Raw genomic sequence first — 17,604 nt, 5'->3', positions numbered from 1 at the left:
GGTGAAGTTTAAAGATTTCAAGTCCGAAGTACCGTTAGAGAAAGCAGAAGGGTTTATCACCGGGGTGTGGGATTCTTTGCTCACTGCACTCAAGCGACAATGTCAACCCAAAGAAGACGATCGCTTGAGACTTTCCATACAACACGACGGTTTGAAATCCCCAGTTTGGATCGAGTTTAGCACCCCTGCAGAATTGACCGCTTCCAAAGTCATGGACAAGATTCAACACGTGGAACAATCTAATGACCAGTTTGACATCACCGATGGAAAGGCCACATTGGACATGACCCACGTCTCTCCTCCTCAAGGGACCGGACGCAAAAAGATGTTATTGGTGAACGACCTTCGCAGCATTAAGCGTAGCCTTGTCCAAATTCACAATCCTCATGACCAGATGTGTTTAGCCCATGCCATCGTGGTGGGACGAACCTATGCCAACAAGAACGACACGGTAGAATGGAAAAGAGACTGGGAGAACATTCGACAATCGGACCGAACCAAACAACGAAGTGAAGCAGAACTCCTGTTACGACAAGCTGGCATGTCCAAAGACACACCCTGTGGCATTCCTGAGATGCAAAAATTGCAAGATGCCCTAGCTCCACGATACACCTTGAAAGTGTACCCTCAAGAAGTGCGCGGGTCTCTGTTGTTTCGAGGGCAAGATTTTAAGGACGGAAAATACATTCACGTTTATCATCACGATGACCATTTCGATACCATTACCAGTATCACCGGATTCCTGGGATACGGTTATTACTGTGAGAAATGTGACCATGGTTATAATAATCGAGAGCAACACAAGCATTGTGGATTGAAATGCTCAGGATGTTTGGCCTCTTCACCCTGTCTGAGCGAAGAACCAGTGCCTTGTTCAACTTGTCTGCGCACGTTTGTCAGCCCTACCTGTTACCAACAACATCTGAAAACGCAAGGTTCACAGAAGAAATGTGCTTGTCAACTCCTGAGATTGTGCCCTACGTGTGAACAAGTCATACGTACCAATAATACCAAGGCACACGTATGTTCAGGAAAGAAAAAATGTCACATTTGTCACCACATCGTGGACTTGGAACACGAATGTTACGTGCAAAAATACCAACCCCCACCAGAGAAAGAGGACGGTCACAAGAAGAAAGGCAATTTCATCTTTTTCGATTTCGAATGCATGCAAGAGACTGGCATTCACATTCCTAATTTCTGCGTGGCTCATCGAGCGTGCGAGAAGTGCATTCAAGAACCTATCTTCAGTCATTGCCCTCACTGCAGCAAGATTCCTGGAGGGCGTGAAAAAATCTTTCGGGGACCAAAGACGCTAGACGATTGTGCCCAATGGGTCTTAGACCCCGTCGACAAGACGTGGAGCCAAGAGGACATCGAACGTTACGGAGATTGTCATCGTCATGCCACGGTGATGGCTCACAATTTCTCCGGATACGATGGACAGTTTCTTTTGAGGTACTATACGGAACAAGGCACCGAGCGTCCTAAAGTGACTTTGAACGGAGCCAAAATCATTTTCATGCAAGTGGGACAAGTACAGTTTAAAGATTCGATGAGCTATTTGGCCATGCCTTTGAGTCGAATGCCTAAAACGTTTGGAATGACAGAAATGGCTAAAGGGTACTTTCCACACTTTTTCAATACGGAAGCCAATCAACACGCCGTTCTACCCCATTTGCCTGAGGCTCACTATTACGACCCCGACAACATGCGTACCGAACAACGAGAAGTTTTCTACGCTTGGTACCAGGCTCACGCCTCGGACCCTTTCGACTTTCAGGAAGAAATGCTAAAGTATTGTCGTTCCGACGTGGACATTTTACGGCGTTGCTGTGGAAAATTTCGAGAACTGTTCATGGAACACGGAGGGGTCGATCCTTTGAAAGAAGCTTGCACCATTGCCAAAGCGTGTTCCCTAGTGTATCGACAACGATTCATGCCTGAAAACACAGTGGCTGTCATCAGCCCTCAAACGACCCACTATGTCAAACGTCAATACTCGGTCAAAGCCCTACGTTGGTTACATTACTTGTGCGACAAGGAAGACAAGTGGATTCAGCATGCCCGCAACGGAGGGGACGAAAAGACCATCGGAACGTATTCGGTAGATGGCTGGGACTTAGAAAACCCCAAGATCGTGTACGAGTTTAACGGTTGCTTATTTCACGGATGTCCTGTTTGTTACCCTGACCGTGGCACTAAAAATCAGTTTTTGCAACGAACCATGGAAGACTTGTACCAGGACACTTGTCAGCGACGCCTAAAGTTAGAACAGCAAGGATACCAAGTGGTGGAAATGTGGGAACACGAGTACGATCACCGTATGAAAACCGATCCCGAGTTTAAACGCCTCGTGGAAAGTTACCAGTTCATGGACCCGCTGAACCCGAGGGATAGTTTGTACGGAGGAAGGACCAATGCCACCTGTTTGCTGTACCAAGCCGACGAAGAGAAAGGAGAAGAAATCAAATACTTGGACGTGTGTTCGCTGTATCCTTACGTGTGCAAATATTGTCGCTTTCCTGTAGGGCACCCGCAATTGTTAACGGAACACATCGACCTGAAAAACATTCGACAATACGAAGGCTTGATCAAGTGTAAAGTTTTGCCTCCCACGAACCTATACCATCCCGTCTTACCTCACCATTGTCAAGGCAAACTGATGTTTCCATTGTGCCGTACTTGTGCCGAAACGTGCAACCATGATCAGCCTTGCCATCACAGCCAGGAAGAACGGGCCTTGACGGGAACCTGGGTCAGCGTAGAATTGTTCAAAGCTCTGGATATGGGATACCAACTGTTAGAAGTGTACGAAATTTGTCACTTTCCCAAGACACAACAATACCGCAAGGGTGACCCTACTCAGAAAGGCATTTTCGCCGACTACGTGGATGCCTTTTTGAAACTGAAGCAAGAAGCCAGCGGCTATCCTTCCTGGTGTCACACTCCCGAAGACCAAATAAAATTCAAAGAGAAATACTACGAACAAGAAGGCATCACTTTAGACCACATCGAGAAAAACGAAGGCAGGCGATCGTTTGCCAAAGTGATGTTAAATTGCTTGTGGGGTAAAATGGCACAACGACCGTGTTTACCCAAGACGGAATATTTGACAGAACCTTCCCGCTACTTCCAGATGATTCACGACAAAACCAAATACATGAAACACGTGGACGTCGTTCGAGAGAATTTGATCTTGGTCAATTACGAAGAAGATCTGGACTTTGTACAAGACGACCCTTTTGGAAATGTCATCATTGCAGCTTACGTGACAGCTCATGCTCGCTTAAAATTGTACGAAGCTTTAGAACTGTTAGGGGAACGAGTCCTGTACTTTGACACGGACAGTTGCATTTACATCCATCACCCGAGTCAACAGCACCCTAACATCGAAGGAGACCGTTTAGGAGCCTGGACAGACGAGCATCCCGACGACAAGATTCTAAGTTTCGTCAGTGGCGGTCCCAAAAATTACGGCTACGAATACCGTGACAAACAAGGAGAAGTTCACACGACGTGCAAAGTGAAAGGACTGACTCTGAATTATCGTACCAGTCGAGTGGTCAACTTTGGGGTATTGAAAGAAGCCTTGCAATCGGGAGAGGATGGAAACTTTAAAGTGACCACCTATCAACCGAACAAGATTGTACGTTTACCCACTCATCACATCGTCAGTCGACCCTTGGAAAAAGTCTATCAAATTGTATACCAAAAGCGAGTGCGACTTCCCAATCATTTCACCTTACCGTATGGACACGTTGGTATAAAACATTGGTTGTAAGAGGATAGTTACCCCACCAGAAAGATGACTTCGCCACAGCAAGAATCGAGTGAGAAACCCGATGAGAACTCCAAGTTCAAACCCTACCATTTTCCAGTCTTCTTACCTGACTATTGTGATTGTGCCCGTCGATTGGACACGTTTCAGAAATGGCCTACGGATAGGGAAGGATTACCTTCTTCGCATGTTTTAGCTAGAACAGGATTTGTCTACTTGGGACCTGAGTCAGGATTGGGATACGAGGTACAGTGTTTCGCTTGCGGACTGAAGTTACGAATGGATCTATGTATCTATAAAGATTCAGCTATTCTGGAGCATACTCGATGGTCTCCGTACTGTCCTTACCTTTCTATGGCCTTTCCACCCATCACACTACGGTACAATGTTGACGGTACCTTAGAGACGGTGCCTTCCAGAATAGGACATAAAAAACGTAAAAAAGGAAAGATGTACAAGCTGGAGACTGCATTGCGACTAGTATAAAAAGGGGGCTATGGTCAAGATCGATAGTTCATTGTGACTACCAAGACCGAGCGAACAAGATGAGTACTTTCAGAGAAACACAGAACAAGTTGTTTAGAAGGGCACAATTCAAGTGTGAGGCTTCGGAAGTGGAATGCGATTGTGAGCCTTGCGATGGGTACGATGCTGTACGTTGTGACCTGAGCGATGCCGTAAAGCATCATGGGAACTTTAGTGTCCCTACCCCTATCATGGAAAGTGATGCTGTGCGTGTCAAACCTGTGGGATGCGAAAGTGATGCCGCTCGTCCTCTTGGACATTTTACTGGGTTTCGTTTTAAAGGGTAATGTTCACCTTCACGTCTACCCCCCTACGGATGTCATCCAGCCCTGAGCAAACTCCTACCCATGTCACTCAACCCTCATCGAAACGAACCTGTGAAAGACGAATATTCGTTCCCTGTGCGTTTGTCGGAATACTACGACTTTGAAAATCGTCTTCAATCGTTCAAAGGAAAATGGCCAAAGTATCTGGGAGGACCGACCCCCGAAGAATTAGCCAGAGCCGGATTTTTCTACTTGGGCGAAGGAGATAAAGTCAAGTGCTTCAGTTGCGGTGTGTCACTTCACCACTGGGAACCGCAAGATTCGGCCTACGTTGAACATGCTCGATGGTCACCGAATTGTCATTACTTACCTTTAGTGGGACCGAGACATTGAAGTAACTTCTTACCATAATAATCTGTTCATGGATACTTTACAAGAGAACATTCGTGCTTTGCCTGTGGAGTTGAGAGAACGCATTTATCGAGAGCTGGTCAAAATACAAGTGAAACGTAAAGAACAATTGCATCCGTTACGTCACCGGTGTTTGAACGACTGGTACCTGAAGGCTATACAAGGATTGATTCAATTGAAAGTGTTTCATCGGACAGACATTGATGAACGATCGTCTAGTTTTAGAAAGGATTGGTTTGGTATGGACGATTGTAGTTACATCATTGTAAACGTACTGCATCGAATTCCAGAGGAAGAGTTAACGAATTACCAACATCTTGAACACAATGTCAACTTAGTGAAAGAGGAAACTTCTGAACGAATTGTAATGTGTAGATTAGTGACTCAACGATTTAAATTCGACACTGAAGTGAAACCATGTTTGTGCAAAGAGTACATTTCTTGTGTCAGACCAAAGAGGATTTAGTATGACCTATTCATGGATACTTTGCTAGAGAACATTCGTGCTTTGCCTGTGGAGTTGAGAGAACGCATTTACCGAGAGCTGGTGAAAATACAAGTGAAACGTAAAGAACAACTGCATCCGTTACGTCACCAGATCTTTAACCACTGGTACCTGAATGGTATAAGAGAACTGATTCGTCAGAAATTGTTTCAGTGGTCAGACCTTGTTCGATACTTCCAGGCCCCCGATGATTCACGTGTTGATCATTTTGGTTACTTCGAGATTCACCTAGAGCAACCCATTGAGGAAGACAAGGTAAAGGATTACCAACATTTGTTACGTGGAATCTACTTAGCGGAAGAGGAAACACCTAAACGAACTCTGACGTTTCGGTTACAGTATGCAAGATTTACATTCCCAACTGGAAAACGAAGATCTCTGGATAGAAAGTACGTGTATTCTTTTCGAAACAAAGAGACTATAAAAACAGGCTGTTATGCCACGACTTATGTCGTATGTAATCCAACAGATTCCGTGGAAGGAACTCAATGACCATATTCAAACCGTGGATCATTATCATCAATTATTACAAGAATTTTATCCATTCAATTTGGGACGACAAGTGGTGTGTGTCTTAGTGACTTGTTTTTTGGGATTTCGTTTACCAGCCGATTCTTTGTGGACTCTTTACGATCAGTACTTACCACCTCAATGGCCTTAAATGGTCACGAAAAACTCCTTTTGCTGAAAGCCTTGCGTTTTCATCTGGATACTTCTCGACCTCAACAGGAAAAAAAGATTCGTCAACTTTTAGCTACCCAAGACGTGTATGACGATGTGTGTGTAGCTTGTGACTTACATCCCCATTGGACAGATGTCCGTGCTTGGAAAGAATGGGGTTTTGAGGCTTGGACCCAAGAAGTGGCCCAGTATGCACGAGAGTTGTTCAAGGAAAAAAGTTACTTTTCAACCCGTGTTAGTGACGGTGCCAGAAGAACCCGTCACCCAGGACAGGACTGTCGTGGACAGGCCTGAAAGACCCTTTCGGGAGGACACTTGTGTGACCTTACCCCCTACTATAGAACTGGTTAGAACTTTACCCAAAACATGTGATTGTTGTACAGACACTTGTGTTTATTCCACGTTCATCGTTATCATGTGCCTTTTATTGTTGTACTTAAGCCTTTGGCTTTTATGTATTTTTGTCTTTCGTATTCATGTTTGAAAAAAAACATTCAATAAACGTGTTCTGAAAAAGTATATAAACTCTTGTCTTGTTTGTTTTTCGTGTCACAAGTGACATTTCTCACACCATGGCTACCTCTGCTGTCTCTGCTCCCTCTTCCTCTACTGTCAAAGTCATCGACGAACACTTAGATCGTGCCAGTTGGGAGGCTTTGTATCTTCGCCATCCCTTTAACATGCTCATTGCTGGACCTAGCGGTTCTGGCAAAACCGAATTCGTCAAACGTTTGATCGAACATAAACATCATTTGATCGATCGGCCACCTCAACGGATCGTGTGGTGTTACAAAGAGTGGCAATCGGCGTACAGCCTCTTGCGAGAAAGTCAAGGCGATTCCATCGTGTTTGTGGAAGGCATTCCTAAAGAAGACGACGGCATCGTCTCTGACTCCCGTCAAACCCATTTGGTCATTTTCGACGACATGTTAGGAGAAGACGAAGAAGAAATTAAACTGTGGTTCACGCGCAAAGGGCATCACCGTAATGCCAGTGTCGTTTACATCACCCAAAATTCGTTTCAACAAAGTAAAGCCCATCGTACCATCAGTCTCAATGCGCATTACGTGGTCTTGTTTAAAAGCCCTCGAGATAAATCGCAAGTGCAAGTCTTAGCCAAACAGTTAGGAACGCCTTGGCTGACTCAGGCGTACGACGATGCCACTCAAACGCCACACGCCTATTTACTCGTCGATTTGAAACCTACGACTCCCGAGGATTTGCGATTTCGTACCCACTTGTTTCACCACTGGTGCCAAGACGGAGGGCCTGTCCTGTACACGTCTCCGTCCTCGACTTCATTTCACTCCCCATAAAAAAATCTATAAAAACCTCAGACCCTTTTTCGTCTGTCTCACACAGTGCGAACATGACGTCCCTTCAGTCGCATCTTCCCGTCAAATTGATTCGTGCCTTGTATGGCATCAGTCGAGAAAAAAATCCACAAACACGAGCTCGTGTCTTAGAAGCTAGTCTCAAAGAAGTCTTACGATGGTTCACGGTGACGGCACGTCAATTACTCCAAGGAATCATTCAGATTCCTCATCAAACCAAACGCTTTTTTGATCGAAACAAAGTCGCTTTGGTCCAACTGGCCGATCCCCGCATCGACACTCAAACCAAAAAACAAATCATTTTGAAACCTGGAGGGAGCGGTACTCTAGGAGGGGTCATCATTCGCTCACTCTTAAGATGGGATCCTAATGCCCCCAAACTTCTCCCCAAGAAAAAAGTCCAACGAAGCTCCAAGAAGAAAAAGAAAAAGACCAGGTCCCCAAAGAGGAGAACTTCTCCAGTGGCAGGACCCTCCTCTTACCAGACACCACCCCGGAGAAAGAAAAGAAGCCCCCAGAAAAAGAAACAGAAAAAAGTCCCCAGAAAAGAAAAAGTCCACAGAAGAAAACTAGTCGCAAGAGAGGCACCTCGGCCAGGACGCAACCTTACACTCGCAAACCACGACCTGCCACGGCAGTGACTGCGTCTCCGGCAGCCTCACGTTTGTCCACTTCTGCGTTGATGTCACCAGGAACTGAAGAGTACTTGGAGACGTTAATCACACCAAGAACTTCTCCGTTGATGACCCCCAAAAGAACTTCCCCAGTGGCAGGACCCTCCAATTTAGTGGCAGTGGCTGCTGCTCACAAAGTACCTTCTCCCAAAATCAAAGTCCATGAAAGATCGGGCATGTTACAAAGTTTACTGGATTTGTCCAAGCAAGAACTGGCTCGATTTAGTCCGTTACGTACCCCTGCACGACGTGTCATGCCTGTCCTCAAACTGATACGACGTAAAGACAATCAGTGGCGACGCGTTCCAGTATAAAAAAGGCCTGTGACCAAGTAGGGTATCAGTGTTTTTTTGGTGCTCCTAAAGACTCAAAGATGTCACCCTCCAGAAAACCCGAAGGAAAGAAAAGGAAAGGACTGCCACCACGTTTAGCCAAACATGGGGACCTGTTATCTGTCCTGTCCAAAGCTTCTCCACCCCTACGAAAAAAACTCATTCAAACGGCTTCCAAAGAGGTCATCGATACCGTGTGCGAATGTTGTTTGAACGTCTTGAAAGGCACGATCCCTTTGTCCAAACACCAGAAACAATGCTTAAGCAAGCATCGTCACGTTCTTCGCCAAATGGTTCGAAAAAAAATTCCCATTCGTCAAAAAAAGAAGATGTTGGTCCAACGTGGAGGCATTTTGCCTCTCTTGTTAGGCCCCATACTGAAAGGAGTCTTGGGAACCATGTTGGGAGGACTGGTGGGAGCAAGATAAAAAGGCCCTCGGAAGTCCCAAGATCTCAGAATCGACCCCTGACAACCCCATGGAAGGACGAAAACTAGCTTTAGTGCCTTACAAACGATGGATGGAATACCATCGGTAGCAAGAACAATGCACCCCGCATTTACCTCCCAATCCCAATTTGAGCGAGATGTCCCAGTTACAACACGACTTACAGTCTTTGATGGATCGCCAAGATTTGTCCGAAACAGAAAAATCGCAAAAGTACGGTCAACTCTTGCAACGACTGCAACTCTTTCACCAGAAAGCTTTAGACGAAACAGCTCTACCCACTTTGAAAGATTTTAAGACCTTGATGAAAAGTCCAGCACCATCACCAGTACCAGTACCAGTACCAGTACCAGTGGTCAAGACAGAAAAAGGAGAAGAAGAAGAGGAAGGGTTTCTAACTCCACCAGAAAAAGTACACAAGTTAACAACACCACCTACCTCCAGAATTGGATGGATTAAAAAGATGATCGACACCCCTTCTTCATCACAAGAGAAAAAGAAAGTGAAGACAGAAGTGAAACAAGAACCGATATCCCCTGCTCAGACATCCTCCTCCTCTTCGACACCTATTGCCGGTCGCACACGCAAAGCCTTGCAATCCAAGAAAATACCCCAAGAGAAAAAGAGTAGCCTCTTCCAAGAGTGGGTGCCTTATTAACACACAAACACAAAAAATGGAAAAAGTCTTAGCCAGCATTTACTACGATCCCTCCCATCCTGCAGGTTACGCAGGAGTTCAAAAATTGTATCGTGCTGCCAAAACGCGACTGAAAAGTCTCCGTTTACCTCAAGTGCAACGATGGTTACAAGAACAAGCTACCTACACTTTACACAAACCCATTCGACAAAAGTTTGCCAGAAGTCGCACCCGAGTGGAAGGCATCGATCATCAATGGCAAGCCGATTTAGCCGATGTCTCTCATTTGGCCAGCTACAATCGTGGCTACAAATATTTGTTTTGTGTCATCGACGTCTTTTCCAAATTTGCCTGGGTCGTGCCCTTGACTTCCAAATCGAGCAGCGAGTTAGTGCGAGCCCTACAACGGGTGTTGAAACAAAGCGGTCGTCACCCTCTTCGATGGCAAACGGACAAAGGCACCGAATTTCTGAACCAAGCTTTCCAAAAAGAATTAAAGAAACGTGACATTCATTTTTTTACCACCGAGAATCACGAAACCAAAGCCAGCATCGTGGAACGTTTTCAACGCACTTTGAAAGAACGCATGTGGAAATATTTTACGCATCACCACACTCTGAAGTACATCGACATCTTACCGCACCTGGTGCAAGCGTACAACCAATCTTACCATCGAAGCATCGGACGTGCCCCGCAAGACGTAACTCCCGACAACGAAGTGCTAGTGTTTGAGCGTCTGTTTGGTACTTCCCCGACGAGGGCTGTCCCCAAGAAAAGTGGAGAGTTGACCGTAGGAGATTGGGTGCGCATTGGCAAAACCAAACGCACTTTTGACAAAGGTTACTTACCTAACTGGACGACCGAATTGTTTCGCGTCACTGGACGAGTGCATGGCCGTCATCCTGCCGTCTATAAATTGGAAGACATGAACGGAGAAGTACTCAAAGGAACGTTTTATTTACCCGAGTTACAACGTGTCACCAAAAAAGAAGACGACGTGTACGACATCGAAAGCATTCTCGAACGCAGAACCCGTAAAGTGGGCAAACGACGTGTCAAAGAAGTCAAAGTACGTTGGAAAGGATATCCACCCAGTTTCGATTCTTGGATCGACGCTTCGCAAGTCATCGACTATAAAAAGAAGAAGTGACCATCATGCCCTTTCACACAGCAGACGCAGCTACGTCGACCACTCCTTCTTCACCTAGTTCTTCTGTGCAAGATTTACAAAAACAACCCTTGTGGGTGTGGTGTGGAGAACGTGTGCCTAAAACGCAAATCGTCTTTTTCTGCCAAATCTTCGTGGTGTATTGCGTCATCGGGGCAGCCATCGCCAATCTAAGTTTGCAACAAGGAGACAAACAATTGTGGACCATTTTATTGAGCAGTTGCATCGGTTACCTGCTTCCCAATCCCTCCCTGAAATTCTCCTCGAACGGGAACCTTGTGTCCAGTGCCAGTGCCAGTCACCACTCCAACCACAACCAGAACCCCATTTTGGGCGGAGACACGCCTCTGACGTCCACTAACCCCTCGGACAGCCACAGAACTCTGGAAATATTAGTCACCAAGACCAATTTTACTTAACCTTACCCAGTGACAGTTCCATGGAGGTGTTTCCCCACAACACGTTGTGCTGTTACACGGCTAAATTACCTCAAGCCATCCCCTTAGATCACGAAGCCCACTGGGAAGTGGCTTTAGTAGAAATGATTCACCCGACCCAAGTCCTCAATGTCCTTCCCAATCAAAATTTTTTTACGGTGCAAGTTCATGAAGAGCAAGTGCAACAGTGGATGGATACCCATAGCAAATATGACAAGAAAACCCGTAACAAAGAAAATCCAAACTGGACCGACTATCACTTGTTCATTTCCCCAGGTTATTATTTTAGTGGTCAACATTTGGTCAACACCATAGCCACCAGGTTTAATGGCGTGTTTGGGAAAGCTTTGGAGCATGCCAAAAAAAGTGTCACCCTAGAGTACCACAAAACAGCTCGTCGCTTCCTGATGAAATTTCCTGAGGGGTCTAAAATCATGTCTTTCTTATTTTGTCCTGAATTGTTTGACATGTTGGGCGGTGACATGGAGATGAGGAAGAAAGTAGAACAACAAAAAGGCGAATTACCAGTAATTTCTGACAACGATACTTTTGCCAAGTATTTTCGTACCCCGGTAGAACTGAACCAAGGACTGAATTTGATGTTCGTGTACTCCGATGTGGTGGAGTATAACGTGGTGGGACACACCTCCGTACCGTTACTGCGTGTCATTCCTTTCAAAGTGGATTCTGCCGCAAACGCTGACGAGGAAGGTGGAAACACTTACCACGTTCACCGCGAATTTGTCCATCCTCACTATTTACCGGTCAGCAAGTCGTATTTGGACACGGTCAACATTACTATAAAAGGAGATTTGGGACAAAATATTCCATTCACCAAAGGAAAAGTCACGGTGAAACTCCATTTTCGAAAACGGTTCTCTCACGACTCGTAAGTAAGTCATGTATCCAGTGTACCGAGGGGTTGCTCGACAGCGAGGACACGGTTTAGGAGACATGTTAAAATCAGCCTTCCGTTCGGTGGCCCCATTGTTGAAACCGATGGTGACACGCGGATTGCACGCCTTGAAAGATGCGGCACTGACGCAAGGCAAAGAATTTCTCCAAAATGTCATCATCGACAAACAAAACCCTAACGATGCCTTCATGAGGGCAGGCAAAAATGTCTTGCTGCAAACGGGCAAAGACATTTTGGGTCGCCGAGACACACCTATAAATGCTCTGCACGCTACCGAGTCAGGCATTCAGCAAGGACAAGGCAGAAAGAGACGACGAAGAAAACACCCTTTCACCAGACTTCAAGCGAGAAAGGCTAAGAAAAGAAGAACCGTTCGAGACTTAGACGTTTTCGATTATTGAGACACAGAGAAAAATGATGCACCGAGAGTCTTGCGCTTGTTCCAAGACGGAACTGGATCTGTTTGCCATCCCCCCCACCATGATGACGATGCAAGAATCTCAATGGGTGGAATTTCATCCCGTCTCCTCATTGACAGCCTCAGCTCCCATCGAGTTTGAAATCAAAGGACAACCCGAAGATTACATCGATCTGAATAGCAGTTACTTGTACCTGAAAGTCAAAGTTCTAGATAAGGATGATGGTGCAGTAGATGACACTGAGATTATAGCTCCCGTCAACAATTTCATGCATTCCTTGTTTAGTGGAGTGGACTTGTACTTGAATAACAAACTAGTCAGCAGCAGCATGGATACTTACCCTTACCGTGCCTACCTGGAAAATCTCTTGACGTACGGAATAGATGCCAAGAACACCCATCTCAATGCGTGTGTGGTATGGGAAGCTGACGAAGCGGGCAAGTTTAAGATAGCTGACGCAGGTGACAATGACGGCTTTGGGGAAAGACGAAGCAGAATCATAGGTAAAAAGAGTTTAGAACTGATGGATCGTTTGCATTTGGACATGTGGTTGCAAGAGAAATATTTGCTGAACGGGGTCAATGTGCGCCTGAGACTGAATCTCAGCAGTGCCACTTTCCATTTGTTGGCTGATGAAACTGCTACTAAGACTGGCAATCCTAAAAGCCAAATCGAGGAGGCCAAACTTTACGTACGACGCGTGGAAGTGTTACCTAAAGTGGGAAACGACATCAGTCAGACGTTGAGCAGAACGACCGCCAAGTATCCCATACGACGTGTGGAAGTGAAAACGTTCACCATTCCCGTTGGACATCGTTCCATGATCGAAGATCATCTGTTCCAAGGACAGTTACCCAAACGTTTGATCCTTGGTATGGTCGAGAATTCAGCCTTCAACGGAACCTTCGCTGAAAATCCTTTCCACTTTCAACACTTCAACGTGAAGAAAATCGAAGTCAGTCGCGATGGCAAGACCTTGTGTACCCGACCTTTCGAACCTGACTTTACCAAGAACAATTGCTTGAGATCGTACTTGTCCCTGTACGAAGCCACGGGTCAGTTAGGAACCAACACCAGTCACGGCATTACGTACGAAGATTACGCAGGAGGCTATGCTTTGTGGGCTTTCGATTTCACTCCAGACCAAGGCAGCGACGAGGGACATTTCCACCCTATAAAATCCGGCCAGATTCGTGTGGAACTTCAGTTTGCAAATCCTCTGCCAGAGACAGTGAACGTCATCCTGTATGCAGAATTTGATAATACCATAGAAATCAACAGTTTGAGAGAAGTCATTCTAGACTATTAGAAGCCTATTAGAAGACTGTTCTCCCTCTTTACCTAGTGGAGAAACTTTGGAGATGGAATGTGAGGAGACTGTGGAAGAAGAAGAAGTGATCATAATGAAGTCAAGATGGCCAGAACAAGAAGCCCATTTAGTCTCCTGTTTTGCCAAACACTTGGTCGACAAAATGACGGAATTGATCAAGAAAAATTGTTATGGATGTCAAAACGATCATCCCAGTCAAATTCAACACGATAAATGCCTGATGTTGAGTCAAGAAGAAAAATTGGACGAGTATCTGGACGAAGCTTGGAGTCTCATCTCGAACAAAGACGTGTTGCACCAGTGGTATAAAGACTTGTGTGAACATTCTTGTCCACCATTAACCACTCAAGAGATCCATCGTATCGAAGCTGTCCTGAATCAGAGTGAGGAAACAGAACGAATAACCGTTTATTCGTCAGACATTTTCAAGCAAAAAGTCAGGATCGAATTGACAACTTATTATTACCTGTGAAGAAGAAGAAAAAAACACAAAACAATGGATACCTGGGAACTTTATTATCTTTTGAACCACAGTTCGTATACGGCTTCTTGGAATCCTGTCGTCTGTGCTAAAGATGAACTCCCTCATCGCAAACCTAAAGACCATCAAGCTTACGTGATCAACACGGACGACAGTCATCTCCCAGGAACCCACTGGGTAGCCGTTTACTTTCCTCAAGAAGGATGTGTGGAATATTTCGATTCGTACGGATTGCCCCCTTTGGAAGACGATATCATTGACTTTATGAGAAGAAATGCTCAGACTACCCGATTCAATAACGTGAAATTACAAGGCACAGATTCCTTGGTGTGTGGACAGTACTGTGTGTATTTTCTGCATCATCGCAGCCTGGGCTATTCCTTAGAACATTTAGTGACTCATTTCAATCCTCGTTCTTCTGCTAGAAATGATGTGAAAGTAGATCGATGGTTTTGTGACCATTATGCTTATCTTTTGTCTCAAGCTAGGAAACGTAGTGTCCATCAATGGCCTAATGATTTCCAACAGTGGAAATCACAATTTCATTCACAACGTTGTCAACCCTGTTCAAAGTAGATTGTCCATTGAGAAAAGAAAAATGTTTGTGATTTGAAAAAAAATTGTTTGATGTTATAGTGTTGGATTATTGTTAAAAATGTTAGAGTTGTTGTTTAGTGTTAAGTGATTTTAGAATTAAAAAAATGTTGTGTTTTGAAAAAATGCCTTTGTCTTTTGTTTAGCTATAAGAATGTTGGATTGATGCTCTTTCATTTCTTACTATCCCTCTCATAAACGTTGCGGCTCGAAAAACCGTGTGGGGGATGTTTTCCTTCACGTCCGCGCTTTGACTTTAAGAACCGGTTTGTTCCCAGTCTAACCATCCATTGTCGACTCATCCTCCTACGAAGATGTGCTCCAAACTAGCTAAGCTCAACGAAGCCTACGTGAATTTGCATAGGGTCAGACACAGTCTGATACCGAAGCCAGAAGAAATAGAGAATGTGAGAATGTTAAAAGTCACTGAAGACCTGATAGAAGAGCTCTTCAGAGAAGAAATGAACAGGGAGAAAGAAGAATGGACAGAGAAGTACAGACTTCAGAGACAGCAGCAACAGCAGCAACAACAGCAGCAGCAGCAACAACCTGAAGCTGACAGAGGCTTTGTCGATTGCCGTATCGACACCAAAGAGTTCTTCTTCTCTTTCCGAAGAAGCAGACCTATCGCCAGAAAGTCTATCCTCAGAGGACATCGCATTCTTAGAAACTAAAAAAGAATGCCATAGCAAACAAAAAACAGCCCTTTTCAGGGCTACCCCAATACTCTAGAAAAGAAATAACGATCGATTTGCCAATGTGTGTAGGTAGAGTAGTGTGAATATAAACACTAACTCTTTATTGATAGTAAGAGTGTATGTGTTGGTGTGTTAGTAAGTGCTAAAGTAAGTTGGTGTGGATAGTAGATTAAAATCATGTTTTTTGGGTTTTTGAGGTGTATATTTGGAGTTAGATTGGATTGCTTTGCGTATGTGGATAGTCAATGGAAGTGATTTATAAAAAAATTTTAAAATAGTGATGGGTAGCATAAAGAGTGAGTGAGTGTTTCTTTTAGGTCCGCGCGTTGTTGTTGTTTTTCTGGTCATGATCTAGGTAACATCCATTTTATGTTTTTAGGGGGATGTTTTCCATCACGTCCGCGCTTTCACTATAAATTGAAACTCGCTGGGCAGTCTAGCTACCCTTGTTGATTGATCAACACAAGAATGAATAGCAGAATAGTGAAACTGTTAGAACTCCAGATGCACCTGGAATATGCCAGGCGCATAGTAAACGAACTATCAGCGGAGGCTATCGTAGAAGAAGCAAGAATAAAGAAGGAAGAGGAGGGGAGAAGAGAGAGGGAAGAAGAGGAAAAGAAAATAGAAGAGAGGGTGTCTTACAAGATACCAGAGACAGAGGATTGGGATGCTGAGGCGAATCATCCCGCCTCTGCACTCTCAAGACAAAAAGTAAAAAGAGACTGGAGTCAAAGATGCGTGTGCGGCGCCAGGCCTGGAAGGTGCAACCATTAGATAGGTGCATCTGGAGTTAAAAAAAACAGCCCTTTTAAGGGCTACCCAATACTCTAGAAAAGAAATAACTATCCATTTGCCAATGTGTGTAGGTAGGGTAGTGTGAATATAAACACTAACTCTTTATTTATAGTGAGAGCGTATGAGTTTGTGTGTTTGTGTGTTTTTGTTTGTAAATGATGAACTAAGTTTGTGTGAATAGTAGATTATGGTTTTATTTATTGATTCTTAGCGTATGTAGAGAGTATAGTTGTGGTTATATTATATGAAATGAGAAAGTATGGGGATGTTTTCCTTCACGTACGCGCGATGTTCGGTCATGATCTAGGTAAGATCAATTTTATGTTATTAGGGGGATGTTTTCCTTCACGTCCGCGCTTTCACTATAAGAACCCACAGTGTTTGTTGTTCAAACCATTCTGCAAAGAATAAAAAGAAGATGGCGTCAAACCAAATGGACAAAATACAAACCTTGCAAGACGTTTTAGACAACTTAGGAATAATGGAACAGATGCTAATAAGACTCGTTGAAGACCATTATTCCTATAGTCCCCATCGTGTAAAGATGGAAATTAATAACTTAAGAAAAGCAAAGGACAAGATTAGTGGTGTCATGAAAGAGATAAAGGAGGAGAAGGAGGATGAAGAGGAAAGAATAAGAATACGCAAATGGAACGAAAAAATTGAAAAAGAAGAAGAAAATGAAAAGAGGAAGAAAGAAGAGGAGGAAGAGAAGAAGAAAGAAGAGGAGGAGGAGAAGAAAGAAAAGAAAGGGAAGAAGAGTGTAGGAGATAAAATAAGAACTTGGTGGAGAAAAAGAAGAAATTAGAAGAAGAAGAAAACCCAAAGGCCCTTTTCAGGGCCCCCATATTTCTCGAAAAGAGATAGCCTTTGAATTGCCTACCCCTTTTTTTATTTTATTTTTTTTTTTTTAAAAAATATAGAGACCCTCCCTGTTTCAATTTTACATAGACCCTATACAGTCCCAAGGGTTTTTTGGCCATGTTAAATTTACATAGACCCTATACAGTCCCATAGGTTTTTGGCCATGTTAATTCCCATAGACCCTATATTGTCCCACGATTTTTCTCCATGTTAAATTTACATAGACCCTATATTGTCCCAAGGGTATTTTTAATGATAAGTCCCATAGACCCTATAATATCCCCCTTCACTACTGACGGGGATATAA

Source organism: Sinohyriopsis cumingii, chromosome 10, assembly GCF_028554795.1.
Source record: "Sinohyriopsis cumingii isolate HCF-2022 chromosome 10, ASM2855479v2, whole genome shotgun sequence".
Classification (NCBI taxonomy): domain Eukaryota; kingdom Metazoa; phylum Mollusca; class Bivalvia; order Unionida; family Unionidae; genus Sinohyriopsis; species Sinohyriopsis cumingii.
The sequence above is the reverse complement of the archived record's forward strand: the minus strand, read 5'-3'. Positions refer to the sequence as shown.